This window comes from Athene cunicularia, assembly GCF_003259725.1.
Source record: "Athene cunicularia isolate RWA chromosome 2 unlocalized genomic scaffold, athCun1 chr2_part1, whole genome shotgun sequence".
Taxonomy (NCBI): domain Eukaryota; kingdom Metazoa; phylum Chordata; class Aves; order Strigiformes; family Strigidae; genus Athene; species Athene cunicularia.
In genome coordinates this window covers 30,226,320-30,237,060 of record NW_020799095.1, presented here as the reverse complement: position 1 = coordinate 30,237,060, position 10,741 = coordinate 30,226,320, and positions in this window count along the sequence as shown.

Below are 10,741 nucleotides of genomic sequence, written 5' to 3'. Positions count from 1 at the left end.
TCAGAAATGAACTTGAATAAGTAGAGGTTGGTCTATGGGTAGAAAAATGTAATGTTTTTACAGGAAAGTATCATTAGATTAAACTGCCTATTGCCTTTGCCATCAGGGGCATTGCAAACACTGTAATTAAAATACAGAGCTACTTTTTATCCATCTGCAGATGCATAGCTTTCAAACAAGGTCAGAGTACAAATGCTACCTCTGCTACAGGACAGGAATTGCAGCAAAGCCAAGCAAAAAACCTAGCTTGTATGCGCATAAGTCTGATTTTGTAACATTACCTAGATGAGACAGTGTTAGATAAGATTTTCAAAAGCTCTAACTGATGGTGAAACCCTGCTGTAGAAAATTGAGCTGTGAACAATATGTGAATTTAATCATGCGATGAAACAAGCTAGAAGTGATGTTTTATAATAGCTTCACATGAACAGTGACAATAGGGAAGCAGTGTTAAATATATGCCAAAATTCAGGCCATATTGAGCAAAAACATTCATGATGTGGTACAGGAAAATTCACTCCTGGGAACAAAGCAACTGTAGATTTGTGTATATTGGCTGGAAAAAAGTCTCTTAAACGTTTTCTAGACTATTATTCTTGTTTTTCTGAGGTGGCCTTGCCTGAAGAAACCACAGGTGATTGTGCATACTCAGTTTGATTTTGCTACATATGTTTTACTTGACCTGGAAGTATTTGAAAGCAGCTATAGGGCACAGGACATGATTTTAAGTGCTTCATAAAGAAGGCTTTTAGATACATCTTCTTGTTTCCATGACCCCTATATGACAGGTTCTTGGGGGAACAATGTCTGAATTATAAAATATCTATGAAAACAGTTGTAGAGTCAGACACTGATCATTGTTTAACCCTTTGAAGATACAGAAAAGCATGGAAACCAGTTAGGCAGATGCTGTTTCCTTCTAATAACCAGTACTGGTTTTTAGAAGTTCTGGTCTGGGCAGTGCACTTGCCAGGCCAGGAACTGGTATTGCTGGTGGTCCTTCTGGTTGTGTAAGGGGGTCATGTCTAAAGCTACAACCATTTAACACGCTCACCCTGGAACTGTCTGGGGTAAGAGCTGAGACTGTGACATAGTGGTATTTCAAGATATGTGCTTTGTTAGTGCACACTCATACTGACTTTTAACTGATATCCTGGGAAAACTGCCAAATGAAACAATGGTTTTAAAGTCTCGTGTGACTGCTATCAAGTGTTGGATTTAGATTTTAATTTTCTGTATTTACATCTCTTTTCCATGTCTTGTTTCTTTCTGTCATTTTTAACAAACATTTAGACACTGTGACAAAGCCCCTGGTGCCCAAGTTTCAGTTCCACACTGGGTAAGAAGCTAACCTGGACACTTACTCTCTTCGTGTATTTTCAGTAACTAAAGAGTACATTGCAGAATTCTGCAGCTGATGGTGCTTATCATCAATTTACCTTGCAGATGTAAAAAGGTTAATAGTATCAGAGAGGAATTAACTGAAACATTATGCACCTAAATTATATTCTTTAACAAGCAAAGTAGAAATATAACTATCTGTGAAGGTAAAGGAGATGTACCAAATCATTTGTAAAAATAACTTGCATGCTAAAAACCCAATAAAGTCAATAGCTTTTTTCTATTTTATGTTATCAATAAGATTTAAACTTAAGTTTTCCCACCTGCAGGCTATGAAATAAATGACCATATGAAACTAGAGTACTGCTGCCTGGTCCAGACATTACCAGTACCCTCAGTACCAACTACTCAGTCTTGGACCAAAGGCTCAGCAGTTGCACATTTCTCAGTTCTTCCCTAACAATAGTGTTGCAGAGACAGTGCAGGGGACCAGCTTCATGGCTGTGCTGTTCTTGTCACCTTGAAATGCTGGGGTTTCAACCCCAAGCCCCAAATTAAGGCTGACATATGGGTGATTCCCACAGCCCTTCACCAAGGGGGGGTGAGTTTGCCTTTAGGCTTCCCTCCAGGGTGCGGCTGGCCTGGCAGGGAGAGCCATTGGGTAAATGAGCCCCAGGTGTCCCACATTCAGTAACCAAAGGTCAGGTGTCCCACTTAGGGATAAAAGCTGGGACCACTTGCAGGCAGGGGCAGTGTCTGTTTGTCAGGTGGATGCACTGTGCAGAGTTCTCTGTTGGGGAAGGACCTCCTGCCTCCCTGGGACTGGGCTCCAGTCAGGTCTGGCTTTTGTAAATGTGGGCTGTGGAGAGATTCAGTATGTGGCTTCCTTGGTCTGATGTGTTTGGCTTGTTGACTTGGTTGTCTCTTGTCCCTTCTATGGGAGACTGCATTTCACCATTTATTCCCCATGTTGTTGGTTGTGCAGTGTCATTGTGGGGGTTAGTGGGACTGATGTCATTTATGTATAATCTGACTGACTTGTTTGTACCCCCAGTGCTCACCCATGTACTGACCCTTTTTTATCAAATGCAATTGGGTTATTGGTTCATCTTTATGCTGGCTGTGTCCTTTATGCTAGGCCTGATAATTGGTGAAACACACCTGTACCTTATTAGCAGAAAAAGGCTGCAGCACTAGATGCCAATATTTTAAGGAATGTAACAGACCTTTTCATCTGTGGAAGTATTTCCTGCTCTGCTTTCTCTGATACAGCTTGTGGTTCAGAGGGAGTCCTGGGTAAAGACTGAGTTTGTAATATTTTTTAGCTGAGTTCCCAGTGTTTAAACTTCAACATCTAGTCTCCAACCTAGCTGGAGTGGTTGATGGTCAATCCATATATCAATTCTTAAATCTTTTCACATATGAAGTTTCAGATGGTTAGGTTTTTAGTTACGGTAGGGTGGGATTTTTTTCTGATTTTTGTTTATTACACTTCCATCTCAAAACCATTGGTTTTTTCCTAGTAACTTGTTTTCTGCTTAGTCTCACTGCATGCTTAGGAAATATAAGAGGAAGACATTATAACACTCTTGGCTCCAAATACAGTGGTGTCATTTTTGGGTATCTTCACAAGAACATAACCACTCTGGTGGCCCCTGGTATCTCCAAGGGACATGCCAATAATCACACACCGTAGTGTTTTTCACTACAGAGCCTTAATGAAGGTTTTAAACCCTGGTCAGGGTGCCTGCATGGCCCTGCACCCCTTGCCTTGCCTGGCACCTTTCACCCCACATAGCCCCTTGTGTGCACTGTGTGCCAGTGGTGGCGCAGAGCGTGGCTCACCTCGATGCGTGGCCTAAGGGGTGAGGTGGGTGCCCTTGGCACCGCTGATGTGCATCTGTCTGTGAGTACTTAGGGCTGCAGCCTGTCCCAGCATGCCTGCCAGCTTGGATCATGGGCTGTCCTGGCTGCTTGGGGCTCTCTTGAACACAGACTCTCTATGGGGGTGTCTGAATGCCTTCGAATAGTTCATCTGTTTTTTTTTTTTTTTTTTTTTCCCTAACAGTGCTTTTGCAAGATTAAATAAGTGTGAAATAGACATTTATATGATCCCTGTCTATAAAAGATGTTATCTGCCTGCTTAGCTTCCCTCCCCTGTTTGCTAATGAGAGTCAAGTCCTTCAATTCATGGTGCTAAATTTACTGTAATTAATTATATCACTGTTCCAGGTCTGTCTTCATAATGGATAATAATTGTGTGCTCTGTACAGATAGATGTTCCTGTGGTACATGTCTGGCTTGCTTGGGCTGAGATATGAATAAACTCACAGAGTGACTGGCCAAAGACTGAAGTTTCAGCTTTATATTGCAGCAAGGAATCAGACCACTACTATTTATTTCTTTTTTAAGGAACCTAATTCTTTTTTTTGCAAGTTTTTCATAGGCTGAGAAGCACAAACTGCAACAAAAGACAATTTCACACACTGCTGTATGAAGTGCCTGATGCTTATACTCCATAGAACTTGTACAAGAAAGTTTTCCAAAGCTATGAGCATTGGAGGTGTTCAGGGGAAGGATAATACTGGTTGATTTTGTTCCCTGCTTTGTTTGTCAAGGAGACAAGTGGGAATTTAATTTCATTACTACTAAAACCTGTTTATATCCAGGTTTAATATTCAGATATCTAGGTATTTAGAACAATTGCAAAAGCTTTATCTAAACCTGTTTCTTAGGATACCATAACTGTATAATAATTATCTCCTGTTACTGTAAAAGAACAATATCAGCATGGCGTGCTCCAAAACATATGGATGATAGACGCTTGGTTCCCCCGAGAGGCACATTAAACCCTCCCTGGAGCCATGTAGAGCTCTTCATCACACTCTGCCAGAGCAAATCTTGGCTGTGCCTGCAACTGGACCTGTATAAGTGAGCAGGCTTGTGTTACAGACCTGACTCTCTAATACACCGTTCACATGTGTAGACTCTGCGTCATGGTCTTCACTGCATGTGTAGCTTGCTTTCTGGCGAGCAGGTCCAGTTAGGACTAAAGATCCCTTCATCTTTTTCCTAGCTTAGTTGCTAGTCTAGTAGATCAGCTTATATGTCACTTAATTGTCCCTTCATTTCTTTGATGGTAGATCAGGGGCTCAAAGCTGACTTCTTTGAAACTGCAGGTAAAAAGTACTCCACAGAACTAGGTGTTCATCTAATTAACATGGGGTATGCCATCTGACTTCTTGGAATATACTGGTGAACAGTATTACACAAAACTAGGTACTCACATAATCAACATTGTTTATTCAATTTGTACAAATAAAAAACCTATTCTATTCTATGGATTACAATGGTTCCCACCCTAGTAGAACTGTAGCATTATACAAAAAATGTTGCAAATACATTTAAAGGTTTTTTTTCCCTTAACCTGGACCATACTTGATGAAATGGAATCATTTCTGGGCTGAATCTTGTATACCAAAGAGAAGTCTGGAAAACAGTTGTTAACATTTTACAAGTGAGTTATGAACTCTTGAATTCTCTCAAGTTTGGCAGGAGAGCATACCCTCTTACTAATCTGGCTTGCAGGTGATGCTGGGTTTATTAAGCTCAAACACTTGTATTTTTTGAAACTTGTTAGTTGTGCAATGCCTGTGTCTGGTGCCCTGGAGCTATACTTCTCAATATTTATTCATTCACAGAGATTTCTTTTTAGGGGAGAAAATAACATGTTAAAGGAGTTCTGTGTAAGACTTACAAGTTTAAATTTGTGTAGTCTCTGACAGGATGCTGCAACAGGCTTGTATATTTGCCAAATATATTTCTACACAAAAGGCTACTGTTGTGTCTTTTCTCTCCTTGTGTTCTGGAGACACTGGGCATGAGCCTGATGCAGTATGGATCCTGAACATTTTGGATATGGTATTGTCCAACATCTAATGAAATTTTCAACCTGTCTGTATGGACATAACCTAAGTTGTTCAGATATACATTTTCCTGTTGGCCAAGAGTTGTTAGCAAGAAGTAACAAAAATCCTTTGAGAAGCATAAAACCTGCAGAGGGCTTCAGAGAGATCAAAAATGGGATTTTTCTACGTCTTGTATCAAAACACTTGGGAGATACTTGGATCACAAACGTGCTTAAGTGATGTAGGCACTGATGAACCAGGCCAGCATGAAGATGAAGTCTCTGTCTCCAACAGTGATTCATACAACATTCAAGCTGTGCTTTGGAGCCCCCATGGCTGCTCTAGCAGGCTTATGGGTGAAAGCTAGAGAAAATGGTGAAACAGTGAAATGTAACATGTTAATGAAATTCATGGAATGTAACATAATATTAAATATTTCTTTTTTAAGAAGAATGGAGATTGGCTAATTTTTCTTGGTATTCAGATGGCATTGATTATCTCAAAAGAATGATGTGTGAGTGGGACACACTATGAAGAATACACGATGAAATTTTTGGTTCTATCTACCCTGTCAGTACCTTTTCTCCTCATGTTACTGTTCTATTTTGCTTTTTGTTTTATTTGGGAATTTCAGCTCATTTAAATAAGCTGTTTAAACTCTATGGCAACTGGAGAGGTAGTGAAATGACTAATTAATAAGAAAACCAGGTAACCAAGAGAAGGAGTCAAGCTGTTTAGCAATCTCTTCAGAGTACAACTTAACCTTACTTAACATTTAACAAGAGCTTCATTTACGTAAAAATGATGCAATTAAGGTGCCAGAGCTCCTAATAAAAATCCCTGAGGCTTTGTGGAAATCTTGCAACAAAATCAAAGAATATTAATTTCATCTTTCTTGATCTTTCTAAGGCAAACATTTTGGACTCTTCAGGAAAAATTGAAAACTTATTTGGAAGAAAATACCTCACTTTGTTGAAAACAGTTTCTGTGAAAGTTTTATGTTTCCTTTGAAAATATAAAAGTTTCTATTAAAAATGTGTAAAGTAAAACTGCAATTTATCCGTACTTGTTTTCTGCAAGTCCAATTAGAAAAAAAAAAACTGACATACTCAGTCAAACCACTGTATATCTTTAATTTTTTCATAAATTGAAGTAAAAATCAAATATTAAATACACATACACAGAAATCATGAGTATTTCTGGGGAGGTATGTAAATGAAGGAGTGGTGAGAGGGCACAGGGGACTTTATGGTGGAAATGGTTCAAACGCGGAGTGAGCTCCTCCGGTGAGGACCCCAGTGCCCACCCATGCCATGCACCAGGTGTGTTCAGCATCCTGGTGGATGATCGGCATTACTGGTTCTAGTCCTCCATGAGGACAGACTGTCATTTAGATAGGCCTATGTAATGGACTCTGATAGAGTTATCTCTATCGCACAAGTGATAGAGAAATGAAAAGATAAAATGGGTCTTGGACAATAGAATATAAAGTAGGAAAGTTCTATGTACGTAGAGCGTCATATTTTCTCTGCCTCAAACTGGAATAAGGCCTACTAAAGAACGCTTGCATCTTTGTCTTCTGATGCAGCCTTTCACATTGTGCTCCTTAGAGCACAATGTCTTTAATTTCCCCTCACAAAACTTCAATGATAGTGGTAAACAGCATATATTGGCAGATAATTAAGTACTGATCTGCTTTTTAAAAAAGTACATCATTTCTTTACAACCTGTTCTATTTTAGAAACCACTATGGAGAAACCTTTTTAGAAACCACTGTTTTTCTAACAATGAGCTTATTGCAAGATACAATTACACGACAAAATATACATGCCAAAAGTGCATCTACAGATTACTTATGTTGAAAAAACCCAGTAACAGCATACTGATCATGTAGTTCTCCATCTCAGAATAGCCTAATAGTGCTTTTTTAATATTCCCTCTGAATACTTCAGGGAAACAAAGCTATGAAGGCAGATAAATTTGCAGGGTGTGACGAAAGAGTAAGGATACCTGACTCTGAAACATACTGTACTAATCTCAAAACCATAATGGAAGTCGTTTGTGCAGTGCTGTCATTTTTTCATTATTTTTAAACACGATTGCAGTGTTTCTCCCTCTTTCTACAGCTTACTTTGTACTAACAGAATAGTTTTGTGATCCCATTATGCAGATCCATCGCTATCACAGTGAAACATACTCTACAATTAAGTAGGAAAGAAAATTAGTTTGAAGTGATTTTCTGTGAAAAGCTAATGTTCAACTTAGAAGATGATTTGCATTTTTTTCCAAAAGTCCCCAGCAGAGTAGTATTTTATAAAAAAGGAGCTGTTAATTTCAGGCAAATGTCAGGGTGTATCTAAGGGCCAAATTAATATCCTCTTTCTTGGTGAGAAATATGTCTTGGTAAAACCCCCTGAGGGCAGCTGTCTCCCTTCTGTACAGTTCAGACAGTGATAGCTGTAAGGCCACCATTGGGCACTGAGTCAATAGCCACTAGATGCATCATCCTGGAATACAATTATGATGATTAAACTTTTTTCCCTGTCCCTGATAAAAGGAGGCTCTACACAGCTGGAAATTTCCTTAATCCCATTAAGTGAAGCTCCTTCCTTTAGTCAAAAACAACCACATTCCAACTGGGATTTTATGACGTAAAGCATCCCAAATCTTGTTTGTGGATATTTTTCCCAATCCCTCCCCACAAAATAAAGCTGAAGATCCATGCACAGAGGCAGGCAGGACAGTTACTGCCCAGCCAGCTGGAAAGGAGGCACGGCAGGAAGTCCAGTAAATGATTCTAAAGTGAGTTAAGGTATGTTCCTGAAACACTAATCTCCCCCTTTCATTCAGAAATCCTCACAGGATAAGCTTTGCTGACTTGAGGAGAAAAAAAAGAGAAATTTTTCTTCCTGTAAATACTTAAGCAGAAGGGAAATTTCACAGGGGAAAATGATCGTCATAAAGGTCATAAATCTTTAAGGAGCTTAGTAATACAAAGCATCTGGAGTTAAAGAATCTTTTCATATCACCTTAGAGAAACTGGAGGTCTCAATCCTCAGCCTTCCTGCTCCTCAAGCTACCTTCCCCCTGACACTGAGAGAAGAATGTGGGAATTATTACCTCCTTGCATGACTGCAAAGAAAAACTACCCCATGATGTTCACATGTCTGGCCACACAAGCACAAAACAGTCCTGTAACTGGTCCCTGAGTGTGTATAAATCCTGCAAGCCCATGTTCTATCAGCACAGGCTATGCATTTTGTATCTTTCCAGCCACCTCTGTTCTCACTATTGGCTGGTGAATGGTATAAACAACCCTCTCCATTTTCAACTGGAATTTTTTTTTTAATGGCCAATAATGGCAATTGGTTTAAAAGTCAGAAATTAAGTTGGAAATAGCATAAGTGAATGAAGTTAACTTTAAAACTTAGTTTGTGTTGCTTTTCTTCCCTCCCTTCCACCCACTTTGGTCATCAGAAGGTTTGCATTGGGACTGAATTACCTAGAATTATATACTGGTCCTGCCAAGACATCTAGACTGGTTAAAGGTGACCAGTATCTTTTTCACCTTGTGGAATGGAAGAATGTGCCACTGACTGCAAGGCCTCCTTGATAAGAAAAAGGACAGCTGCACCTGCTGCAAAGCCTCCTTTTACACTGAAATGTCATCAGCCTGAGTCCTGGGAAAAAAAAATCAAGTGAATTAGATTCAAAACTTTCCCAAATGCCAAGCAAGTTCCACTCATAGACTCCAGATTGGAAAGATTCAATCATATTTATAGAACATTATGAAAATATTTCTCTAAAACTGGTCATAAAATGAGAGATCCCAGGCCTTTTGATGATGTTGAAGCAAATTCTTATACAGTTGGGGTCTGCCAGTAAGAGCAAAAAATAGTTTAAATTTTCAGAAGTGTTGGACACTACTATAGTTGAATGTCATAAATCTTACAAGCTTAAGGCATTATAATTTCTCTCTTTGTGTTATCAAAGTGCCTAGGGACACCCAGACAAACCATTCCTATTTGTTGTAGTATTTTGCAGAGGACAGTCTTAGTGCTAGGGCATTCTCAGCTGTGAGAGGAGACAGTTCTTCCTTTGGGTTGATCTGATCTTCTGCTCCAGCTACATCTGCACTCATGCCTACCAGACAGTGCTTCTGCTGTGTCAGAGAGGGCTGAACACACTCAGGCTGCCTCTCTAGTCTTTCCTCCCAGAGACAAGAGCTGATACTGGCTTCTACAAGCAACACAGTAATTCCATACATCTGGACGTGGAAGAAACAAACTTGTACCTCTGTGTCTCATTGTATCCATGGAAGTGGAGGAGAGTCTGTTCTGTTCCTGACTTGCTCCAAATAACAGAGCAGATGGTTCTCTCTTGAAATTAAAGATGCATCAGATACAGTTCAAAGGTCTGTCCAAGGTCTGGTTCCAGTATTTATTTTCTTTAATAATTTGTATGCTTGAAAGAAGGGTAGGCTTATTAAATTCACAGATGACACCAGGCTGGGAGAAACAGCAAGAGTGATGGAGGACAGGACTAAAAGTCAGAATGATCTTGATAAATTAAAAAAATGTTCTGATAAGAAAAAGATGAAGTTCAGCAAACACAAGGTACTTAGGTGATCAGATACAAGTGACCAAACAAATGCAGAATGGAACATGACTGGCTGGGTAGCATTTTGCAGAGGAGAGACCATAAAGAATCGCAAGTTGAATGTAAGTTCTAAAGACCTAAAATATCATCTCCTGAGCTGTATAAACAAAAGCGTTGCCTACAAAACATAGGAAAATTTATTCTCTTATTCTATTGTGAGTCCTTGGCAAGATGATTACGTCTGATGTGGGGCAGCATATGAGAGTTGCTGGGTTCTGAATTTTAAAACGCCAATATGCCTTCCTGGTGCTTCAAGGTGTGCATTGCCTTCAGACCTGCCCAGTTCCTTTAGGGATGCTGTGGCTTTCACTTCTGTCACAGCCACATCCAAGTCGTGGCTCTATGCTGCCAAAGGTGGCTCTGGAGAATGAGACAGGAAAGCAACTGCAGGTTTTCCAATGTTTCAACCTCAAAACCCATGTCCCTCATTAAAATAAAGAGGAAATACAAGAGCAGGCAGTATATCACGTGTTTTTAATAAGGCATGTGAGATTTGAGGCTTAAACACGGGGAAATCCCACATTATAAGGGTTGTCTGGCAACTCCAGTTACTTTGAGAAAAATGTGGATGATCTGGAAGGGGGGACCAAAGGAGGGCAGTAAGAATGATTAGCTGTCTGGAAAGATTGACAGCCAAAAGAAGAGGAGACAGGAGGGAGACAGCAATAAGCTTCAAACATAAAAAGTTGCTGCTTCGAAGAGGAAGGAACTGATGTTTGCCGTGTTCATGTTGGATAGGACAAAAAATAAGAGGCTTATGTGTAACTGAGGGAGATTTAGGTTAGATATTAGAAAATGTTCCTGAACAGGCAGGGCAGTGAATTTAAATCAGA